Source organism: Saimiri boliviensis, chromosome 16 (genome assembly GCF_048565385.1).
Source record: "Saimiri boliviensis isolate mSaiBol1 chromosome 16, mSaiBol1.pri, whole genome shotgun sequence".
Lineage (NCBI taxonomy): Eukaryota > Metazoa > Chordata > Mammalia > Primates > Cebidae > Saimiri > Saimiri boliviensis.
This window is the reverse complement of record NC_133464.1, coordinates 36,596,735-36,607,419: the sequence shown is the minus strand read 5'-3', so window position 1 is coordinate 36,607,419 and position 10,685 is coordinate 36,596,735. Positions and strand designations below refer to the sequence as shown.

The window sequence follows — 10,685 nt, the reverse complement described above, 5'->3', positions numbered from 1 at the left end:
AAAAGCTTCTTATTATAGCTCAATTATTTCCTAATTAAACATTAGTTTTAAGGAGACACTGAGCTAAAAGAAAATAATTGTATAGGAAAAGCCAAAGGCTTGGGAGATACTTTGAAAAGAGAAGCACTTATTAAATTTAGGATGCCGCTTCCTCCCCCTAACACTGACACGTGGGCTCTTCCAGTCTGGAGCGGGGCGGGGCACGTCAGCTCCAGACTGGAAGAGCGCAACCAAATTCGGAAGCCACTGGACGACCACACCGCCCTGCCCATGGGAGTTTGTCCTGCGTGGGAGGCATGTGGGAGCTACAGTTACAGGGTGAGCTTCGGTCACTCGGAGTTACTTCGCTGGCCTAGCTGTGGGCGGGGGATGCTTTCCATTATCCCTGCTGTCCCTGTCCTACCTCAGCCCTCAGTCTGGCTGCGGTACCTTCCCATCTGGACTTCCCATCTCTTTCCTATTGACCTCAAATCCATCCTACACAAAGTATCCACAGTGATTTTTTTTCCCGCCAACTTTTTATTTTCAAAAATTATTTTTTTTTTCAGAAAAATTGCAAAAACAATTCAACGAACATCTATATATCCTTCTTCTAGATTGACCTACCATTCGCATTGTACACATTTGCTTTACCTCGGCTTGTGGTAAGGATGATACTTCACTCCTAAATGCTTGAGCATGTTATCTCCTAAGAGCTAGGCCATTCTTCTAAATAACCACAATACAACTACCACACTCGGGAAATTTAACATTGATAAAATACTATTATCTAATAAATAGGTCAAATTAAAATTTCCCCAGTTGTTTCAACAATATTCTTTAAAGCTATTCCCTACCGCATGCACAAACAGAATCTAATTAAGGGCCGCCTGGAATTTGATGATCATGTCTCTTTAGTCTCCTGTAATCTAGAACTGCACCAGTAAAGTGTTAGCAGGCCTGTGTTCCTCAGTGAAGGTTTCGGGGTGGTGGGGTTTGGAGCGTGAGACGAAAAGGGAGAGCTCTGCTTTCAGGCTCATTCGGGTTGTTGGCAGAGCTCAGTTCTGTGCAGTTTCCTTGCTGGCTTTTAGATGGGGATTCCCAGCTCCTAGAGGCCATCTGCATTCCTTGGCTCATGGCCTCTTCCTCCATCTTCAAAGCCGGGAAGGGCAGGTCAAGTCCTCCTCAAACTTTAAATCTCTCTGATCTCCCTTTCTGTATGATTTCTCCTGTTCCTGTTCCTTCTTTTGCCACATCTCTCTGATTATAACCTGAAAAAGTTCTCTGTTTCTATGGGCTGAAATCATTATTAGATCAGGTATAACCAAATAAGAATAACTTTTTTTTTTTTTAAACAGTCTCACTCTGTCACCCAGGCTGGAGTGCAGTGGCATGATCTCAGTTCACTGTAACCTCTGCCTCCCTGTTTCAAGCAGTTCTCCTGTCTCAGCCTCCTGAGTAGCTGGGATTACAGGCATGCATCACCATGCCCAGCTAATTTTTGTATTTTTGGTAGAGATGGGATCTCTCTATTTTGGCCAGGCTTATCTCAAACTCCTGTCCTCAAGTAATCTGCCCACCTCGGGCCTTGGCCTCCCAAAGTGCTGGGATTACAGGCGTGAGCCACCGTGCCTGGCCTCTTTCTATCTTAAGGTACATAAATTTTAATTATTTCAGATCAGTACCTAAATTAGTGTTTCAATGAATAATCAGGATGGAAATCTTTGGAGGGGGAAATTTTTAGAATAATGCTTACTTCAAATGCCCTCTTAGGATTGTTGGAGAATTACATTAGTTAATGCATGTTAAGCACCTAAAAATATCCCTGGCACGTAGTGCTCAGAAACTAGGCAAAAAAAAAAAAAAAAAGAAAAAGAAAAAAAAAAAAGCCCCTGATTCAAAGGTCATTGGACCTGATAAAATGTACTAATTAGCTTGGGAGGATGGTCCCTGAATGAATCAGATGATTTCTTCTCTATGAAAGTCTGATGAAAAGACAGAACACTGCTGTGCATCCAGCTGGTCAGTACATCCGTTCTATTTGCCAGGAAATCTTTTTCTTGAGCTCTTGGTGTCATCATGGTGAGGGGGTGAGGGGATGGTACACACACACACACACACACACACACACACGCCCCTTAACTTTGTAAAAATGTGTCAAAAAGGTGAAAAGATACATATTTTAAGAGGCCATTTTTGTTATTTCTTAGTATTTTTCATGCATTTGTTTAAAAACTGTTTACTCTTGTTCTAATTCAACATGAGTGCACTTCAAAAACCTATTGATCTGCTTTGGGAGAGTATAATGTCATTACCATTTAGGGTAATTTCTGCCGATTGTTACTCCAGCAACACATGTGATAAACTATTTATGTTTCAGATCTCCATCTTACAAGAGATCAGAACTTACCCAGACTTTGCACTTGGAAAATACAGATGTTATGAATACAGTCAAAAAATGCTAACGTTAAAAATGCATGAGTATAATTTTGTTTTATTTATTTTTACATAATGATGTATAAGTATAACATATCAGAACATGGAGCTCTTACAATAAGCCTAGTACTATCACATGCATAGGAAGAAATCCATAGAACTATATCATAAACTCTGATCTCATGAGCATTATGGTGTAACGTAGAAAATGAAATTGATACTCATGAAGCAGGCACCCCTTCAATGTAAGTATTTATTTTAAGGCTTTTTGTGCCAAGTGATATGCAGTTGTTCCTCAGTATATTCAGGAGATCGGTTCCAGGACCAATTAAGGCAGATGACAGTGCACCCAAATCTGCATCTACTCCAGTCCTGTTGCCTGTCCTGCCAAACTTGAGTAGAGGAGAAGTCTGCTTCCTTGTTTGTGGGTTTAGCATCTTGGGAGTATACCAGCTTTGATCTGAGATTGGTTTTAAAAAAAATCTCACCAGCCCACTTCAAACCCATGTTGTTCAAGGGTCAACTGAAATTGGAGCTTGAGGTAGCCTAGGCAAAGTAGCAGAAATTACTGTCTCACAGAGGCAGCTTCTGAAATGTAGCAGGGAAGCCAGCTGCAGGGTCAACAGAATTGTTAGATTTAAATAGCAAAAGTGCCCATCTCCACTTCTCAGTTGTGGCCTGGCCTTCTGCTTGTCTGTTGGCTGCGTTCTCTTCAGCTTCTCCATACGTTGTTGGAGAGTGGTGTATATATATATAGAAATATGACCACCAACATCTCTGGTTTCACAGCCTTATGACTCATGATCCAGGAGAAAGAGGAAGCTGCCCATCCATCTCCATTCTCAGAGAAGGACTCTAGTTGATCTGCTTGGACCATTACTGGGTCTGGAGTGATGTATTACTATTTTTGCCCATGCTGCCTTCTGTGTCCGTAATGGGTAGAGTTCTGTGATTGGTAGTGTCACTGGAAGCAAAAGGGGTGAAAAGATGTGCTCTATAGGAAATAGAGGTGAGAACGATGCAATAAAACTTGGATGAAAATATGCTAGGGAAACAAAATGAATGTCCACTCAACATATTTGCTATACTGTATTATACTGCACTATCCTGTGTAAGACATGGATGTGGTAGGCAGAATAATGGCCCCCAAATATGTTAATTTCTAATTCCCAGAATTTATGGATATATTATATTGCATGTTTAAATAGCAAACAGAGGCTCTCTAAAAGCATATATTTGGGGGGTGGGGAGGGAGTTGAGGGTGGAAAGGGATAAAATGGGGAGAAATGCCAGATATAGTATGCACCTAAAGTAAAATAAATTTTAAAAAATAATAAAATATTTATTCACTCATAGGGCATCGCAGTGGAAATATGTATGCCATAGTAAACTATGTGCATATTCAGAAAGGTAAAGGAAGACAAAGGTTTCTAATGGAAAAATGAGAAGGATTACATAATTGGTTTGTGATAATGATCCTTGCCAGCAAGTATTAATAACAAGGGTGATGCCAGTCGGAGTCTGGACAGGCAGTTGCTGGGCAGATGGCCTTGCAAAAGTATTTTTTGTGTAAGGATGCAATGGCCTTTGTGCAAGGTTGTGGTTTTGGCAGAGTCTTTTGTGGTGGTTTTTGTTATCAAGCATTTATGCATGAAAGCTCTCTCATGGCCTTCCCAGCTCTATTTGTCAAGGTTTCTTTTTTTTCTTCTTCTTCTTCTTTTTTTTTTGAGACAGTTTCACTCTTACTGCCCAGGCTGGAGTACAATGGCATGGTCTCGGCCCACTGCAACCTCTGCCTCCCAGGTTTAAGCGATTCGCCTGCCTTAGCCTCTCAAGTATCTGGGATTACAGGCATGTGCCACCACACCTGGCTAACTTTGTATTTTTAGTAGAGACGGAGTTTCATCATGTTGGTCAGTCTGGTCTTGAACTCCAGACCTCAGGTAGTCTGTCTGCCCTGGCTTCCCAAAGTGCTGGGATTACAGGTGTGAGCGACTGCACTGGCCCCCTTTTTTTTCTTTTTAACACATGTGACTCCATTATGGTTCTTACAACTTTCACAGTTACATAAAAAGGAGGAATTAAGGTTGCTAATTAGCTGACCTTAAAAGGAGGAGAGTTTCTTGGATTACTCAGATGAGTCCAATGTATTCACAGGGTCCTTAAAGATGGAAGACAAAGGCAGAGGAGTTAGAGTCAGAGAGAGAGAGTGTGTTAGAGTGATAGATTCCACGTGAGAAAGACTCAGTCAGCCTTTGCTGGTTTTGAAGACAGAAGGAGGCCAAGAGCCAAAGAAGGAAGGCTACTCCTAGAAGCTAGAATGGGCACACCAGCAAAGACGTGGAATCAACCTAGATGCCATCAGTGGTGGACCTGGATAAAGAAAATGTACATGTATACCATGGAATACTATGCAGCCATAAAAGAGAACAAAATCACGTCCTTTGCAGCAACATGGATGGAACTGAAGGCTGTTATCCTAAGCAAATTCATGCAGAAACAGAAAAACAAATACATATTCTCACTTATAAGTGGGAGCTAAACACTGAGTATACATGAACACAAAGAAGGGAACACACAGTGGGGCCTACTTGAGGGTAGAGAGTGGGAGGAACCTGAGGATTGAAAACCTACCTGTCGGGCACTATGCTCATTACCTGGGTGATGAAATACTCTGTCTGCTGAGCTCCCTCAACACACAATTTATCCATGTAACAGAGCTGTCTTGAACCTAACATAAGTTGGAAAGAAAAAAAAAAAAGCTGAAATAGGAAAGAAAATGGATTCTCCCTTTATATCTTCCAATAATTTCCAGATGGAACACAGCTCTGCCAGCACTGTTTTAGCCCAGTGAGCCCCATTTCAGACTTCTGAACTTCAGATCCTAAGATACAAATTTGTGGTTTTTTGTTTTTGTTTTTGTCTGTTTTTTGAGACGCAGTCTAGCTTTGTCACCCAGGCTGGAGTGCAGTGGCGTGGTCTCAGCTCACTGCAAGTTCCACCTCCCGGGTTCAAGCGATTCTCCTGTCTCAGCCTCCCAAATAGTTGGGATTACAGGCAGCTGCCACCATGCCCAGTTAATTTTCATATTTTTATTAGAGACGGGGTTTCACCACGTTGGTTGGCCAGGCCGATCTCGAACTGCCAACCTCGTGATTCGCCCGCCTTGGCCTCCCAAAGTGTTGGGATTATAGGCATGAGACAATGCACCTGGCCACATTATCTCCATTTTAAAGGTGAGAAAACTGAAGTTCAGGAATGATAAGCAACATCACTTAGCTAATAAAACTGTCTAATATTAATTTACATCTGAAATCTAATTTCGGAGAGCTCTGGAGAGATTCCAAACTCCCAGTGTATCTGCTGAAATGTTCTTCAGCTACTTTCTGCTAATTGACTGTTTTATTTGTACTCCAGGCTATTCAAGATGAGTGATTCTGTGTGTGTTGTGGTGGTGGTGGGGTGGGGTAATCAATGAGCAGCATCAGTTAGATGCAGAACCAGGAATAAGCATGATCACTAATTCTAGAATCATGGAAGTTTCAGAGCTTAAAGTAGGGCTTAAAATTTTTAGCCTTTGGGCCAAATTTGGCCTACACACATGATTGAAAAACGAAACAAAAAACCATCTATATCAGAAACTCTGAATGAGAATGCGTTTAGAAAAGTTTGATGCCTTCCAGCTGTCACAGTCTTCACATCACTCTTTCATTTCACCTGCCTACTTCACACATTGGAAACCTTTAAGACATAGTTTTCAACCTTCAGCTTAAAGGTTGAAAAATCTTGTGTTTAAAAAAAATGAGAGCAGCCAGGTGCGGTGTTTCACACCTGTAATCCCAGCACTTTGGGAGGCCAAATCAGGTGGATCACTTGAGATCAGGAGTTCAAGACCAGCCTGGTCAACATGGTGAAACCCCGTCTCTACTAAAAATACAAAAATTAGCCAGGTGTGGTGGCGCACGCCTGTGATCCCAGCTAATCCGGAGGCTGAAGCAGAATTGCTTGAACCCAGGAGGCGGAGGTTGCAGTGAGCCGAGAGCATGCCACTGCACTCCAGCCTAGGTGACAGAGCGAGACTTTGTCTCAGAAATAAAATACAAAAAATTAGCCAGGCATGGTGGTGTACACCTGTAGTCCCAGCTCTTTGGGAGGCTGAGGCACTAGAATCGCTTGAACCCAGGAGGTAGAAGTTGCTGCGAGCCAAGATTGCCCCACTATGCTCTAGCCTGGGCGACTGAGCGAGACTGTCTCCAAAAAAAAAAAAAAAAAAAAGACCTAAGTAGGTTAAGTGCCTGGTTTAGAGAAACATAGCTAGACTTCTGATCAAGTGTAGAGAATGAGTTCATTCTAAGGATAGACAAGGCCAAATTATGTAAGGCTTTGGTACATTTTCAAGCACTGCCACCAGGCCATGTTTAGGAATGATAGTTTGGCAATACAACGACGTACACTCAAGGCAGAGACAGGGTATAAACCCATGCAGCAGGAAGAAAGCTGGACATACTGCTATTAAGATAATATAAGATAGTGAGTAGTCAAGGTGAAGTGCCATGAATGAGTTACAGTATACAGAGAGACTGACCTCCCCCAGCCCCCACAGCCCTAGGGGCAGCTAGGTGGGGTCTGAACCTGAAAGATTTCCCTGGGCTGGTTACAACTGTGATGACAAACTGAAGTCAGGTGTTGTACAAATAGCAAATTTCATCAGTTCTTAGACATGTATCTCTTTATATTTAACATCAGGAATTATAGTGAACATTACATCAGATGGCTTCTTAGAGTGACAGTTAATCAGGGCAGCAGCTGTGACTCAATTGTTTTGGCAGGTGCATGCATGAACTTCTTCATAGCTCTTCTACACTTCTATAGAGTTATGAGTATTGTTTGCTGTATACTTACTATGTTTAATTGCCATTTATAGCACAATAGGGTGACTAGAGTCAATAATAACTTAATTATACATTTTTAAAATAACTTAAGGAGTGTAATTGGATTGTTTGTAACTCAAAGGAGAAATGCTTGAGGGGATAGATACTCCATTCTCCCTGATGTGTTTATTTCACTCTGTATGCCTGTATCAAAGCATCTCATGTACCCCATCAATATATATACCTACTAAGTACTCACAAAAATTAAAAAATAAAAATTTAAAACATCGACATTAAAATGTCTTTTAAAAGACTATGCTGTGATTTGGCTTAACAAAAGTTTACTGGGTATGGAAATAAGCATGAAAACAGAACAGCAGTTTGCAAGCATGTAGTGGTGAGGCAAATATGGATTATTGGAGGAGCAGTCACAATTTCATGTATTCTTGCAAAGCAACCAAGTAATTTACAATTCCTTAAAAAGGTGGATAACTTTGAGTAAATAAGCTACTCAAATTGTTTACTTCAGTTTAAGGTTGAAGAAACCACCAGATCCCTCAGACTATAAGGAAAAAATGTGTAAGAATGAGAGAACAGTTTTTGAGTCACAAGTACTCTTGTTAAGGCATCGCACATTAATTTGTCAAAGACTTCCTGCTGTCTTTGAATAGAAGCTATTAAATTTCCAAAGATGTATGATTCAGCAGTTGCTGCAAAATGTAACTATACGTTTAGTCAAGTAGGAAATGGCAATAAACCTTTATATTCTTTGACAACCATCAACATTATACTGTCAATGCTAAAGACACCAAAAGTGTGTGGATTTATGTAAATAAGTGGCATGACACTATGACTCTGTGCATAGGCATGCCGCTATATTTAATTGAAAACTGTAAAATATTTAATAAAATCTCCTGTGATAATACTGTGCATACTCACAAGAAGGGGATGTGCAGTGCTTTCATTGATGATCTATAAAGTTGCCGTGGGCACTGAGTTAGCAAATACTAAATCATTGCTTCTAGGGGAAATACAGGTTAGGTTCCTATGAGTGTGTGGTCACAGTATTTTCATTAGCTGATCAACATATAACCTTGTTTTATGTGCATTTCTGTTTAAAAACACCTTATTTAATATATATTGTGGATTCATTAGCATTGAACTGCAGCCAACTGCACTGTAACTGAAAACCTGAATAAACCTTATCTAATATGCGTATTTTCTCTGTAAAGTACGTGAAAGCCTTCTTGGGCTTGGAATCACTAAATAGCAATTGAGCACTGTGCTCGAGGGCCATGTTAAACATTGAATTCACTGACAAAAAGCTCAAAAATGGGAAAACTAGCATTAAATAGACCATTAAGAGGACACTTGTTTCCAGTATAAGAGCTGAAAGAAGAAGGTAGAGTATCATCTTGCTCAATCTTGGCTGGGAACTAAAATGTTTTGCCACCCTGTGAATATTTGTGAATGACCATCAGAACTCTGTGAGTATAGATTTGGGAATCACAAATAAATTTTAGCATGTAGGCAGGTTTAAAATGCAAAACCCATAAATAACAAAGATGGACAGAACTTTGCAAAACTTCAAAGTCATATGTGGGTAAAGGGAAGATTAAAAAATTGGAACCAATGATGCCAAATCTTGAGCTCCATCTCAGACTTACTCAGTCTCGACCTGCATTTCCTATTCCCCAAGTGTTTGTATGCACATCTGAGACACACTGCCCTTGATACCATGATAGGCACATCTGTACCAGACAGTGAAAGTTAAACTGTATAAGCCGTATAAACCAGATGGTGGAAGTTAAATTTTACAGTTTAACTCTACAAATTGGAGACCTACATTTGTAAAGTGTTTTTGGTGGTGGTCTAAAGGTCTGGGGTGTGCTAGGGCAACCTCTGTAAGGTGAAAGACAATGTATTGCATCTTACAATTCCTATTAATAGCAAAGGGCAGAGCTCCTCGTGGATCTCTCTGTCTTTTAGAGATAGACTATTCACTTGGGAATACAGATTCAAAACATTTATTGGGTGGTATGGAAAGCTGTCAATTTGAGTGGATCCCTAGCAAGTGAGTGCTCTGCAGCAAGTCCCTGCTGGGATGCAAACTGTCTTGCTGTCTGGCCTTGTGTCTCAGCAGATCCAATGCTGCTAGAGTCCCTGACAGATAAAGATACTGTGTGAAGTCTCAAGCCCCTAACAGGTGAATCACAGTGCAGAGCCTCAGGGATCTGGAGCAAGGCCTCCTTTCACAGTAAGTAATTTGAAAAGCAGCCACTGGCATGCACTGTGCCCAGCAGAGACTAAGAGTCTGGCCATGTAACTCTAGTGATAACGCAACTAAGCCCATCACAAGCTGGACCCTGCCAGTTTTGCCAAGCCAAAGTGTTAGATGATCATAGCAGCAATCCATTAGACAGATAACAACGAAGAGGAGTTAGGATAATGAAATGCCTCTGAGGTCAAAGAACAGTGGCCAGAAGAACATGGGTGGGAGAGTTGGAAGTTTCCCAAGAAAGCAAAGCTCAGCATAATAGTACTATCTTTTTCTGATTCCCGAACTGCTCTCTCCCTGAATTTCCTCTATTAGGTGCAGAATAGTAATATGCACTCTTCCCCAGGTCAAATTTATGGAGTCATCATTGATAACTTCTGTTCATCAAAGAGATCATCCCTTAAAACAGTATCTCTTTAATCTGTGCCTTTCTCCGTGGCTACTGTCTTAATTGTTTTCAGCATTTTTTTCTTACACATTTTCCACGTTATTGACAAGGGGTGTTTCTGCATATCTGATCATCCCATTTATTCTTTAAATGTTTAGTGAGCATTTTCTGTGTATCAGACACTGGGTTAGGCCCTGGATAAATAATATGAAGAAGAAAAAAGAGACATTGCTGCTGGCCTCCTGGAATTTACAGTTTGGTGAAAAAGACACACAACACATCCTGCTTAAGATCATTCAGGGTTCCTTGCTGTTTCAGGAAGCCCAGATGTCTTGACTGGGTTTCCTCTGCTTACCTCTCCAGCATCACCTCTAATCAGCGCCCTTTACTCTACAGCTACAATGCATTTTCCCTGCTTTACAGCACCCTCCTCTCTGCCTGGGTAAAGTCTACCAACTTTTAAGGGTTCAGTCCAGGAATCCAGTTTCTCAGGAACACTTCCACACCTCATGCCATCACTACCATGTGGGTACCACGCTTTTTATCCTGATTCTCTGTTGTCTTGTCCACTGCTAATACTGCACAGTGAACTCAACTTTGTGTCCGCAACACTTAGTACAGTGATTTATAGTACTCGACATTTTTTGTCAAATGGAATCGGATATATAGAAATACCGCCTGCCTCCCGCAAGAGCAGACAAGGCCAGCCCATCACTCCTGCACCCCGACAAAG

The 10,685-nt window shown here is 41.2% G+C and overlaps 1 long non-coding RNA gene across 1 annotated transcript; it reads left to right on the top strand.

Annotated features, from left to right (window-relative positions):
• The first annotated feature begins 210 nt into the window (after positions 1-210).
• Positions 211-9,423, top strand: LOC141581613 (uncharacterized). The gene is made up of 3 exons (XR_012514344.1): positions 211-318; positions 549-644; positions 3,205-9,423. It is a non-coding gene; the product is annotated as an uncharacterized LOC141581613 (long non-coding RNA).
• Positions 9,424-10,685: the final 1,262 nt, after the last annotated feature.